The sequence below is a fragment of the Protopterus annectens genome, chromosome 13.part0 (genome assembly GCF_019279795.1).
Source record: "Protopterus annectens isolate FY-2018-M chromosome 13.part0, PAN1.0, whole genome shotgun sequence".
In the NCBI taxonomy this organism is placed as follows: domain Eukaryota; kingdom Metazoa; phylum Chordata; order Ceratodontiformes; family Protopteridae; genus Protopterus; species Protopterus annectens.
Genome location: NC_056747.1, coordinates 31,833,464 through 31,848,356, shown reverse-complemented (window position 1 = coordinate 31,848,356; position 14,893 = coordinate 31,833,464).

Here is a 14,893-nt window from a genome sequence, read left to right as displayed (position 1 = left end):
TGGTGCTAAGTGTATCTCTGTGAGCTTGTCACATGGTGTTAAGTGCATCTCTGTGAGCTTGTCACATGGTGTTAAGTGTATCTTTGTGAGCTTGTCACATGGGGTTAACTGTATCTCTGTGAGCTTGTCATATGGTGTTAACTGCATCTCTGTGAGCTTGTCACTTCTGGTTAACTGTGCCTCAGTGATCTTGTCACACGGGGTTAACTGCATCTCCGTGAGCTTGTCACATGGTGTTAAGTGTATCTCTGTGAGCTTGTCACATGGTGTTAAGTGTATCTTTGTGAGCTTGTCACATGGGGTTAACTGTATCTCTGTGAGCTTGTCATATGGTGTTAACTGCATCTCTGTGAGCTTGTCACATGGTGTTAAGTGTATCTCTGTGAGCTTGTCACATGGTGTTAAGTGTATCTTTGTGAGCTTGTCACATGGGGTTAACTGTATCTCTGTGAGCTTGTCACATGGGGTTAACTGTATCTCTGTGAGCTTGTCACATGGGGTTAACTGTATCTCCGTGAGCTTGTCACTTGTGGTTAACTGTACCTCAGTGATCTTGTCACACGGGGTTAACTGCATCTCCGTGAGCTTGTCACTTGGGGTTAACTGTACCTCCGTGAGTTTGTCACATGGGGTTAACTGTATCTCCGTGAGCTTGTTTTTTTCAGTATCCATATATTCTAATCAGTAGCTCTAATATATCGCCTGCTTCTCCACTGTATTCCAATATTGTACTTGTGACCCAAACTGCCTGTCTACTGTGGAGGGCCCGGTGTTGAGATGTAAATGGCTAAAGGCCATATCTGTTTATGTTAGGAGTAATCCACCTCAAAGGGCATTTGCCAGTGCTTGAGTAAAATAGTTAGTTACTTATACACACACAAAATCATATCTGGGTCATTAAAAGGTGAAGAAAAAAAAAACTCCAATCAGAAGCTCAAACTGATAACCAAAAACATGAAGACCACCAGATAAATCCTCTAATCTTTAATGATTGTGAGTTTTGTCTTATTGCTATTAGAGACATCATGAGAATCTAAAACTACTCAATAGGTGTTCATTAATATACATGAAACTAACGAGTCTATATTATAACATCAAAATGTTATATCATCGAATGCAATAACATCTAATCTATAACGTCAAAATCTAATAACGTTGAAACGTTACAACAGCGAAAACCGTCACTTGGAAACTTTATAGTTGGCCACTCTGCATTAGCATATGTGTTTGCACAGTAGGTGAAGGTCACGGACCGGGTTAAGGTAAGTGTGGAAACGGATCTGGGTTAAGGTGAGTGTGGGATAGTTAGGAACCTTAGGGTTAGGGAGCGGGTAAGGTGAGTGTGCGATAGTTAGGGACCTTCGGGTTAAGGAGCGGGTAAGGTGAGTGTGCGATAGGGACCTTAGGGTTAGGGAGGGGGTAAGGTGAGTGTGTGATAGTTATGGACCTTAGGGTTAGGGTTTGAGTTAAGGTAAGTGGATAGATAGTAGTGTATGTATGGTTTAGTGTAGGGTTAGAAGTAGGATTTTAAGTGTATATGTGTGGATTATTTTTTTGGTATGCTTGTGTTGTGGATGTGTTTCTCAGAACAGCAATTTTTTTCCCTGGGAAAAAATTCGCTGCTCTGAGCTTTCGATTATATCACATTTTGAAATTCTAAGTTTGGGCTTATGGTGTTCGATATTTTGGGATTTCGATTATGTGATATAAACCTGAAACTAACCACTTAGTGAACATAACACATCAATTGATTGTTCAAAACATCATTAAACAAACTTAAAATGTATAAATATGCACATCATTGGTACAATATAACCTTGTACAAAAGATGTTAATTATAAAGTAGTAACAAGTAATAAAATCCTTGGATATATTTGATAAAAATGAGTGTTCCTGAAAGATGTAAAATATATTTTTTAAAAAGACACTACTTGCAAACTCATATAGCTATAAATCAAAATCAGAGAGAATATTTATATGTATTTATATGTGTGTGTCTCTCTCTCTCTCTCTCTATTTATATGGAGACAGACAGAGATCAGATATAGATAGATAGATAGATAGATAGATAGATAGATAGATAGATAGATAGATAGATACATAGATAGATATACACACACACAGTATACAATATGTAGGTTCATAGGTGTTTACTAGGCTAACAACCACAAGGGCATTTTTAAGCCTGGCTATGCATCCCAAGTCTATGATACGTTCTGTTACCTATTATAAGTGTACATAGGGGCTTGGGTGGTAAAACATTTACAAGCAGGGGCCTGAGAGATGAATCACTTACAGGCTGCCTGTGTCCATTAGAGACATGGGTGCCAAACCAGGGATGAATTTTCTGTAACCTATACAACAGTCCATGTTACACTTGAATTGGGTTAGGGAGGAATTCTCCTTCACATCGATGGAGAATCTGTTCTAGAGACAGTTTAATCTCTGTGATACATACCTGTCTCTCCAGCAGGTCCTATTTATATTACAGGCAATGTTTAAGTCTTTAGAATAGGTAATTCTGCTGCAGTTTGTTTTGCGGACATGCAGGAGTGGGGTCTGACAATGCACTGTAGCTCAGGCATATATCTCCCCTCAACAGTCTGTAGGAGACAGAATACAGGGAGAGGGCCTTGAGATGGTTTGCTTAGGAACTATTACTTACACCATGTAATTCTTTAGTGAGGAACCTCTGTTAATGTTCCAGTTGTTGAATATGTCTGGATAGGTACATACCAAAGGAGCATTGTATTCAATGATAGGTCTGATGAATGCCAAATAAAGTGTAACGATGACTTCCTTGCAAATAGATGCAAAGCAATGCTGTCGGTTGACCATCTTTTTCTATGCTGACAAACTTTGCACCCCTTAGAATGACACCATAAATGAAGCCTATTAATTTTGTTTGCAGTGTGGCCTCATCCTTGGAGAAGGTATAAAACTGCTCAATCAGCCACGGACACCACGGACACAGTCTGAGAGCTCCATGATGTACAGGGAGGTGTGTCTCACGTCATTTACACCCACATGGACTAGCACTGAGTCATACTGCTTCATAGGTGTGTGCTAGGCTAATGGCCCTGGAGCCTTTACAATCCTAGCCCATACAAGTGCCCTGGCATTGTGCCTCCCAAAGTTAGTTCCCATTGCCTCTATCAAGTAAACCCACTAGAGTGATCCACGCGGTGAACTGTCGATTTCCCATCCACTCTTCAAGATTTCTCTTGAAGAGGGCCAGTGAGGTGCTCTGCTTGACATGTATGGGAAGTCTATTCCAGAGTATGGGCAGTCTCTGGATTATGAACCTGTCCCTCCAGCATGTTCTGTTGATTGTAGTAATGAGGTTGAGGATGTGGTGAGGAGGGATTGGGATTTCTTTAGATGTAGCATTTCTAACAGAGCTGGGTCAGACATGGATTTGTAAGTCAAGCAGTGATCACCTCTTAGTAGATGATATGAGACAGAGAATAGCTGGAGTTTTTTGAGTCTGTCCATGTAGGACATGTGTTTAAGGCCTGGGATCCTCTTCATGAGGTACTTTTGTGGCCTCTCCAGCTGTTGCAGGTGTCTAGTGAGGTACATGTCAAATGGGGCATTATACTCCATGACTGACCTAATGAGGGAAGAGTACAGAGAGAGAGATGATGACCTCCTTCCTGGATGCAAAACCCTTGTTAATGAGATGTGCCACATGGAAGGACTTTCTGACCACAGTGGCAATGTGGTGGTCGAAGGAGAAGCTGCTGTCAACCTATGTCCCCAGATCTCTTATAACTCCTTTAGTGTTCAGTGGACTCCCATCGATGTGATAATTAGTGGGAACTGAGTTTTTCCCAAAGAGGATGATTATGCAATTTTTGACATTAAGCTTAAGGCCATGTTTTCAACACCAGTCATTGGTCTCAGTAAGGCCTTTCTGTAGGATGTTTGCATCACTTAGCGAGTTAATAATGGCTCCCAGCTTACAGTTATCTGTGAACTTGGTCAGCCAGAGTCCCTCCATGCTGTTCTGGACTTCTGAGAAGTAGATGCCAAACAGGAGAAGACCCAGGACTGATCCCTGTGGGACTCCACTTGTAACTGGTCGGCAGTCTGACTTGGATTCCACTACTTTTACACTGTGGGTTCTGTGAGCCAGTCTGCAACCCATCTAATGATATAGGGGTTGATGCCTAGTTTGATGAGTTTATCAATAATTCCTGAGTGAGAAATGGTACCAGTGGCCTTAGCCAGATCGAGGTAGGCTGTATGAACTGCCTTACCCTCATCCACAGCTCTGGTGACTGACTCAAAGAATTCAACCAGGTTGAGCAGGAATGATCTACCTTTCACAAAACCAAATTGTGTGGAATCTAGAGCTTGGAGATTCCCTATATATGTATGAATTAGGTCCATGATGATGCACTCCATAGCCTTACATATCACTCTCGTCAGGCTAATGGGGCAATCATTTCCAGGGTTTGTAGTCGCTCCTCCTTTATGGAGAGGGATGACTGTAGCAGTGCACCATTCTGTAGGGACAAAGCCTGAGGTGAAGCTGTGAGTAAACAGGGCACACAGATGTGGTGCTGGTTCACTTGGTAATTCATGTGGAACACAGCCAGGGATATTGTTGGGTCCCATGTAAGCTGTACATTTGGCCTTAGACAATGCAGCTTTAACCTGTGCTGCAGTAATGCTGGGTGGCTGGCATTCTTCTGGTATTGTGATTGGTTCTTTGGGGGAGATGGGGGTAAAGTTGGCACTGAATCTGTCGGCCAGTATGTTGGCAATATCTGTTGGCTCAGTATAGGAGGTACCACTGTGCAGTAACTCTGGGTATTGCCCTGGAGATTCTTGATATAACTATAGAAGGCTTTGTGGTTGTTTTTAGTGTCTGCCTAAATTCTGCCTTCATAGCTGGCTTTGGAGGTTTTGATGAGGGATCTCAACTTTTTGTTGAGGCTAATAAGGGAATTTTTCTAGTCTTGGGACTTCACCTTTTTCTGTAACAGATTCTTCCTTCTGTTGTACAGTTTATTAATGGCAGGGGACCACCATATTGGCTTCCTTTTTTGGAGGAGAGCGTCTTGGTTCTGTTGGTTATGGCTAGTTCCATGCATTTATGTATGTGTTCGTACAGAACATTGGTGTATGATTTGGCAGTCATGCATCTATTTTCCATTGGCATGGGTGCTGTGAAGTTAGCCACCTCTGTTTTTAGGAGTCCAAACTCAGCTTTGGAGAAGTTTTTAATGGTGGATACCTTTGCTGGGGGTGTGGTTGAGATGTGGATTTCCATGGTGATTAGTTTGTGGTCAGATCTAGCCAGGGAGGAATTGACTACTGGTGTAGGGCAAAGGTTGCTCATGTTAGTAATAACCAGATCAAGGATGTTGCTTCCTCTAGTGAGGGTAAGAATGAGCTGGTCGAGGGTATTGAAAATGATGAATTCTAGGAAGCATTGAGCTAGTGCATTGGTGCATGAGTAGTTTTCCCAGTCGATGGAGGGGTAGTTGCATGCATAATGTGGCAGATCCTGTTCCTGATAAGCAACTGACTGTGACTTTTTCCTTCCTCAACCTAATTAGAGGGATATCAGTATGTGTCATAGTGGAGATTCCAATGATGAAAATGCTGAATTCTGTGGTGCCTTGCCTTATAGGCTTAGAAGTAGAGGCTCCATGAGACGTGTTTATGTGAGTGTTGGTCTGAAAGAGTGCATTCAGGGCTGCTGACAGTGTTTGTTATGTGTACTTTGTCTAGGAGGTCTTTGTAGTTTAGGCAGGTTACATTTAAGTGCCTCAGCACATGTGGGTTTATATGTTTGCTTTGAATTGCATGCGAGGGGTGTAGCATGTGTACTACTGACATTATTAACATTAGCATGTGAGGGGTGCAGCATGTGTACTACTGACATTATTGACATTAGCATGTGAGGGGTGCAGCATGTGTACTACTGACATTATTGACATTAGCATGAGAGGGGTGCAGCATGTGTACTACTGACATTATTGACATTAGCATGTGAGGGGTGCAGCATGTGTACTACTGACATTATTGACATTAGCATGTGAGGGGTGCAGCATGTGTACTACTGACATTATTGACATTAGCATGTGAGGGGTGCAGCATGTGTACTACTGACATTATTGACATTAGCATGTGAGGGGTGCAGCATGTGTACTACTGACATTATTGACATTAGCATGAGAGTGGTGCAGCATGTGTACTACTGACATTATTGACATTAGCATGTGAGGGGTGCAGCATGTGTACTACTGACATTATTGACATTAGCATGTGAGGGGTGCAGCATGTGTACTACTGACATTATTGACATTAGCATGTGAAGGGTGCAGCATGTGTACTACTGACATTATTGACATTAGCATGTGAGGGGTGCAGCATGTGTACTACTGACATTATTGACATTAGCATGTGAGGGGTGCAGCATGTGTACTACTGACATTATTGACATTAGCATGTGAGGGGTGCAGCATGTGTACTACTGACATTATTGACATTAGCATGTGAGGGGTGCAGCATGTGTACTACTGACATTATTGACATTAGCATGTGAGGGGTGCAGCATGTGTACTACTGACATTATTGACATTAGCATGTGCACTACTGACATTATTGACATTAGCATGTGAGGGGTGCAGCATGTGCACTACTGACATTATTGACATTAGCATGTGAGGGGTGCAGCATGTGTACTACTGACATTATTGACATTAGCATGTGAGGGGTGCAGCATGTGTACTACTGACATTATTGACATTAGCATGTGAGGGGTGCAGCATGTGTACTACTGACATTATTGACATTAGCATGTGAGGGGTGCAGCATGTGTACTACTGACATTATTGACATTAGCATGTGAGGGGTGCAGCATGTGTACTACTGACATTATTGACATTAGCATGTGAGGGGTGCAGCATGTGTACTACTGACATTATTGACATTAGCATGTGAGGGGTGCAGCATGTGTACTACTGACATTATTGACATTAGCATGTGAGCGGTGCAGCATGTGTACTACTGACATTATTGACATTAGCATGTGAGGGGTGCAGCATGTGTACTACTGACATTATTGACATTAGCATGTGAGGGGTGCAGCATGTGTACTACTGACATTATTGACATTAGCATGTGAGGGTGCAGCATGTGTACTACTGACATTATTGACATTAGCATGTGAGGGGTGCAGCATGTGTACTACTGACATTATTGACATTAGCATGTGAGGGGTGCAGCATGTGTACTACTGACATTATTGACATTAGCATGTGAGGGGTGCAGCATGTGTACTACTGACATTATTGACATTAGCATGTGAGGGTGCAGCATGTGTACTACTGACATTATTGACATTAGCATGTGAGGGGTGCAGCATGTGTACTACTGACATTATTGACATTAGCATGTGAGGGGTGCAGCATGTGTACTACTGACATTATTGACATTAGCATGTGAGGGGTGCAGCATGTGTACTACTGACATTATTGACATTAGCATGTGAGGGCTGCAGCATGTGTACTACTGACATTATTGACATTAGCATGTGAGGGTGCAGCATGTGTACTACTGACATTATTGACATTAGCATGTGATGGGTGCAGCATGTGTACTACTGACATTATTGACATTAGCATGTGAGGGGTGCAGCATGTGTACTACTGACATTATTGACATTAGCATGTGAGGGGTGCAGCATGTGTACTACTGACATTATTGACATTAGCATGTGAGGGGTGCAGCATGTGTACTACTGACATTATTGACATTAGCATGTGAGGGGTGCAGCATGTGTACTACTGACATTATTGACATTAGCATGTGAGGGGTGCAGCATGTGTACTACTGACATTATTGACATTAGCATGTGAGGGGTGCAGCATGTGTACTACTGACATTATTGACATTAGCATGTGAGGGGTGCAGCGTGTGTACTACTGACATTATTGACATTAGGAGTGCTTTAGTGTGAGAGCTTTGCCTCCAGTGACATCGTGTAAGTACATCTGTCACATACCATATCAGTTTGAGAACTAACTAGTTGTCAGTAAACATGAGGCAATTTCTACATGGCCTCGGGATGCCAATACTCACCAAGTTGGTAATGAAGATAGTGGGAAAGTTCATATTCTCGGCAACAGATCCTTTTTTATCGATTAGACAGTTGGAGTGATAACATAAGATAATGTCAGGAGTATCCAATTTGCAACACTGGGGTCACTGCAAACTAGATGTATTGTGTGCAACTAGGTATTGGTGAAATTTCAATGGGGCTTTTAGAGGAAAAATGTACAGTCAAGGTGTCTGTCTATGCAAGCCACTGCCCAACACTTGACGATAAAATAAGTAGACCCCAATGACTTATGGGTAAGGTATTTAGGCAGATATTCTGAGGACAGAAGCAAATCAAGCAGCACTTACTGAAAAGAAATAATTAGTTGTCAAGAATGATGAAAAGAGGGGAGTCGCATGAATCACCACTGCCTGGCTGCTATTAATGGTGGTCTCAGCACAGACACTCTCTGCTGGGGTACAAGGCACCTTTGCTTCTTATCTCACCAAAAGCAAATTACATCCAATCCCAAGATGAGAAGCAGGCCACAGCCTGCTTGGTGAACAACAGTCTTGTACCAGAGCAAATTAGGTCCAATCCCAAGATGAGAAGCAGGCCACAGCCTGCTTGGTGAACAATAGTCTTGTACCAGATAATGTACGTCCAATCCCAAGATGAGAAGCAGGCCACAGCCTGCTTGGTGAACAACAGTCTTGTACCAGATAATGTACGTCCAATCCCAAGATGAGAAGCAGGCCACAGCCTGCTTGGTGAACAACAGTCTTGTACCAGATAATGTACGTCCAATCCCAAGATGAGAAGCAGGCCACAGCCTGCTTGGTGAACAACAGTCTTGTACCAGATAATGTAAGGGTCTGTAAGTTTGTTGTACCTTTTTTCTGGTAGATGCCTTGACTAGCAACCAGGCTAATAAGGAAGGTCAGACACAGATACTCTGCCTTGTCACAAACAATCAAGAAACAATGTACTCTGCTCTTCCTCTCACCAGGAGCAAAATATAAGCACAAATTCCAAGCTATGAACCAGTTATTGGGCTTTCCGGTGATCAGCAGTCTCTAGGAATTAATGTCTTACCAGGACCAAAACCTAAGCACTAATCTCAAGATGACCACTGACTGGTAGAATATGGGATATCCAATAATTGGTGGTTTTGGAGTAGATGTTGCAGGTTTTAAAGGTAAGATAGAAAAATTAGTTAATATCATAAGCGCTCCAGTGTGCACTAAGCAGGTAGATAAGAAAGTGGGGGGGTAGAAAGGGGGGTAATGTAAGCGTTAGCTATTTAAGTGGAGAGCCACTAATTTTAAAAGAGCAAGGTAGATTGGCAGGGGCTGGGTACTTTGTATTCTGGTTGTCTAGAGGGATGGTCAATAAATTTAAATAGTTGAACGGGGTGATTTCACAAAATGAGAATTTTGTGTCTTCTCACAACAGCCAATGAAAGAGGAGAGAGAAGAAGATATGTGGTCAAATTAACATAAGGAGCATGCAACTAGAAGATATGTGGTCAAATTAACATAAGGAGCATGCAACTAGAAAGATATGTGGTCAAATTAACATAAGGAGCATGCAACTAGAAGATATGTGGTCAAATTAATATAAGGAGCATGCAACTAGAAGATATGTAGTCAAATTAACATAAGGAGCATGCAACTAGAAGATATGTGGTCAAATTAACATAAGGAGCATGCAACTAGAAGATATGTGGTCAAATTAACATAAGGAGCATGCAACTAGAAGATATGTGGTCAAATTAACATAAGGAGCATGCAACTAGAAAGATATGTGGTCAAATTAACATAAGGAGCATGCAACTAGAAGATATGTGGTCAAATTAACATAAGGAGCATGCAACTAGAAGATATGTGGTCAAATTAACATAAGGAGCATGCAACTAGAAGATATGTGGTCAAATTAACATAAGGAGCATGCAACTAGAAGATATGTGGTCAAATTAACATAAGGAGCATGCAACTAGAAGATATGTGGTCAAATTAACATAAGGAGCATGCAACTAGAAGATATGTGGTCAAATTAACATAAGGAGCATGCAACTAGAAAGATATGTGGTCAAATTAACATAAGGAGCATGCAACTAGAAGATATGTGGTCAAATTAACATAAGGAGCATGCAACTAGAAGATATGTGGTCAAATTAACATAAGGAGCATGCAACTAGAAGATATGTGGTCAAATTAACATAAGGAGCATGCATCTAGAATATATGTGGTCAAATTAACATAAGGAGCATGCAACTAGAAGATATGTGGTCAAATTAACATAAGGAGCATGCAACTAGAAGATATGTGGTCAAATTAACATAAGGAGCATGCAACTAGAAGATATGTGGTCAAATTAACATAAGGAGCATGCAACTAGAAAGACAAATGGGTTTAAAGACACAACTGGGCAAGGATCATGGTGGGAAAAACTTAATTTCTCTGTGATTCACAACAGACATGACTGCCATCTCTTTCCTAGTTTAAATATGCAATTAAAATCATAGTACAAGCAAAACACAGTGTAAAGAAAGTAAATCACTTTTACTTTAAACACAATGATTGGTTAACAGCACCAAGGTATCTTTTTAAGCCTAGTCATGTCTCTCAAGGTCAGAATCAAGCCCTGTACCTTGGGTCTGTGAAGTAAGCACCTTAATCATTAAGTCAACCCGCAACCACAAATGATCTTGGAAGTATTACTCTTATAATCATGTTTTTAGAATTCTGTAAATACAAATAGAATCATTCAATGCAGTTGTCTTGGTGGGATTTCATCTTAATTGCTGTATCAGCTCTTTGTCTTCCATGTAAATACAAATAGAATCATTCAATCCAGTTGTCTTGATGGGATTTCATTTTAATTGCTGTATCAGCTCTTTATCTTCCAGCATGTTTCCCACTCTGCTTCTCTGCACTATCATTTATCTCTATCAGTATCGGTTATGCATAATAAACAAACGTTTTCCAATTGCTACACAAAGAGTGCATCAACAAAGAGATTTACTCATCTTACTAGACTTAATATTATAACAATGCCCATACATTTAGTTACAAAGCCTTTATACCATCTTGCCCTTATAAGACGAGATACACAAGAAGCTAAATAACCAATGCCAGATCTATCACAATTAAAGGGAGCAGGGCATCAAAGTTAAGGTTTTGCAAAAATGTTTTATTTCATTTCTATTTAGTATCTTTTTTTTGTTTAATTTGAGACTTTTCTTTGGTCAGCTATGAACACTTTACCCAACAGTGTTTTTAAATGAAAGAGTGATTTTAAACCTTCCCCTATCTTGTTATGGCTGCTTTTGAAGCCCATTCTGAAGAATATTTAAGAGGGGTGTACAAAAATAAAAAGAGATGTGTATACAAATTAACAGCTGATGAAAGAGATGTATAAAAGGAGGTTTCTCTAAATAACATAATTAGAGTTAGGAAACAAAAGGGGAGGGGTAGTATTAATGGATATTGTGGATTACCCTACTCTTTAACCGAATAAAATTATTTACATAGTTGTCTTTTCAGAGCTCATCCCTGCAATAGTTATGTTATAAGAGCCCTTCAGTATCTGATATTTATCAATGTGTCATTAAATGTCCTTAGTTCTTTGAAATAGCCTTCTTTATCCATAAAGAGTATTTGGCCCCATCTCCTCTGCGCACTTCACATAATGCAGTGAATAGAGATTCCTCAAGGGGAGTGGAGAGAAGAGCTTCAGTGCAGGCCCAGTGATGTAGGGCTGTTCAAGGACATTGTATGCACAATGCTAGTGGACTGTTTTCTCCTGCCTTAACTTCCCTGACATGGCCAAAGACTTCTAAATACCACTACCAGATCCTTAAGATCAAGCACCCAACACCTCCTAAAGGTAACCACATTTAACAATGAGGCAGGTAAATCCATCCACAGCCACTACATCTCTAAAATCTGAAACTCCCTTCCTGCCCATATAAGTTACAACTCCTCAACCCAATTCAAGAAACTACTCAAAATTGTTGTTTGTCTTTTCAGCTTTTCCCAGTTAGGGATTGCCACAGCGAAACACCAGTCTGCTAATGAATGGCAGTAGATTTTTTATGGTGCCGAGTTGCCAGCCTGATGTCCAACCTTCAGTGAAGGCACGCCCATTCACGCATGTCTTTTGGAGGCCATTCGACCACTGGGAGGACAGGCAGACTCCACACAGAAGGCACTCCAGCCGTGAATCGAACAGGAGAACCTCTTCCTGTGAGGTAACAACGTTACTGCTGTACCACCGTGGCTTCAACCTACTCAAAAAAATAATAGACTATGCTCCTGTCTAGTAATTCATTATTTTTTGCTATTATCAACTAGAGTAAAATTGTAACTACAGGCTTTTATTGTCCATATGTTTAGATGTAAAGTCTCATCACTGACAAGAAGACTATTGTACATCCATATTCTCTAAGGTGTAAGAAACATGTCTTATGTATGTCGTCAAATGTGCCTTTTTGTTATATCTGCCATCTTATATGTTAATATTGCTATGGAGCTTTTCTCCCGGGCCTCTGCTGAAAATGGACATATCCAGCTGGAATCTCCCAGTTAACAAATGTAAAATAAATAAAATAAATAAATGAACTGTGCAGTACTTGTGAAGTGGAGGCTATGGTGTTTATTCTGCTACTTGAATTTAGCCTGGGGTAGAGCTTTACAGTAGCTCATGCTATGAGCATTCATTAGTAGGTCATCAACAGATAGCTCTTTGTCTTTACCAACAGTCAGTCTTACAGTGAGACTCCTATACTCACTGACAATGGCCATCAGTCTCCATAACAATCTTCTTCTGCAAATCTTTCAGCACCCCGACCAGTTCTAGAACATGGATGCGCAGCAGCAAATGGCAGCACCCCAACCAGTTCTAGAACATGGATGCACAGCAACAAACGGCAGCACCCCGACCAGTTCTAGAACATGGATGCACAGCAACAAACAGAGCATGAAAATCCCTGCTTCCATAGGCTCTGTGAGATTATTATGATTTGGGTTAATTATCTGACTGATCACTATATTTGGTCTACTCCTGATCTTCATAGTGTCCTATGGTGTTACAGAAAACTGGAACTTTGAGGATTGCAATCCTGTGATGATCACTCTTTGGGACAAAATTTCAGGGACCCATAATATCAGACTCCAGGACTTGCCCCCCTGAAGGACCCTTGTTAGAATTTGTTGCTAGGTGTACACCAGTATTGAGGTTCAATAGTAAATGCATTTTGTTTGTGTGGGTTCCAACATTCCTCCTCTCATGGTATGATCATTAAGGAATTGCAGTCCTCAGTGTTCCAGTCCTTGGTAACACCACAGTGAACTATATTCTCTGCATTCCTACATTCATTTGGCTGGTATTCATAAACACTAGTGCATAGCACGGCAGAACTGGTGCACACCAAGTCTGTATACAAAGTCCATACCATTTCAGAAATATTAGCACATAATGGGGCTAAACCATGTATGTGCTCTTATCTAGTTGTGTAAGCAAAGTACTCCATGCAAATCATCTGTTTCCCAGACACACAGTTCTTACAGCCAGCACCATGGGAGCACCACAGTTCACCCTACCCTGCTATGCTAAGTACCCTACCCTGCTATGCTAAGTACCACAGATCACCCTACCCTGCTATGCTAAGTACCACTGATCACTCTACCTTGCTATGCTAATGTACTGATGCTGCAAAACAAGTAGATGAAACAGCAACTCAGAACCTGTCACATGGTAGGAAAATCCCTGCCTATAACAGCATTCTCTGAAGTGCAGGATACTTGCTATCACACCCTAGCTTGCTCTGCCCCAAAGAGTGATGCTGTGGGTTCTTCACAAATGGAAGCTTGCGATGCACCATACATTTATTACCCTCATAAGGTAATATTAATCCCAGTTTGACTCTCATGCCAAATAACTGTGATTTCCTTGTGAATCATGCTCAGCCATGATGGTGGTCCATAGTGAGGTGGTATGAAACAGTTATTTGTGGTACATATGCCTTAAGAAGGAGCTGTACACAGACAAACTGAGCTTTACTGATCTGCTGTACAACACTGACCAACATAGCACTATCATCCTGCCTGCCGTAAATATCATAACATAAGTGTTAATATACACTGAGCTTCAAGACAGTGCGCCATTCAGTAAGAGGGAAGGGTACTGTACACCGTTGGCAATTATTGTAATTCAGGTCTATGAGTACACTGTTGGGAATTATTGTAAGTCACGTCTATGAGTACACTGTTGGGAATTATTGTAAGTCATGTCTATGAGTACACTGTTGGGAATTATTGTAAGTCATGTCTATGAGTACACTGTTGGGAATTATTGTAAGTCATGTCTATGAGTACACTGTTGGGAATTATTGTAAGTCATGTCTATGAAAACAAGCACAGCTGGTAATCATAATTCCTGTGTATGAGTACACTGCTGGGGATCACTGTACTTCATTATATGAGTACAGTGTTATGGATTATTATAATTCATGAATATGAGTACACTGCTGGGGATTACCGTAACTCGTGTGTGAATGTACACTGCTCTGGATTACTGTAATTTATGTCTATAACTACACTACTGGGGATTATTGTAAGTCATGTCTATGAGTACACTGTTGGGAATTATTATGAATATGAGTAAACTGCTGAGGATTACCATAATTAGGGGCATTTTCAGTCACATCATTGACTCATAACTTGAGATCTTATGGATAACGGATACATTTGAGAATTATGTTTAAACCAAATAGGCAGATCAACACCAAGAAATCTGTTTTTTTTTTTTTTTTTTTTTTAATCAGGAAAC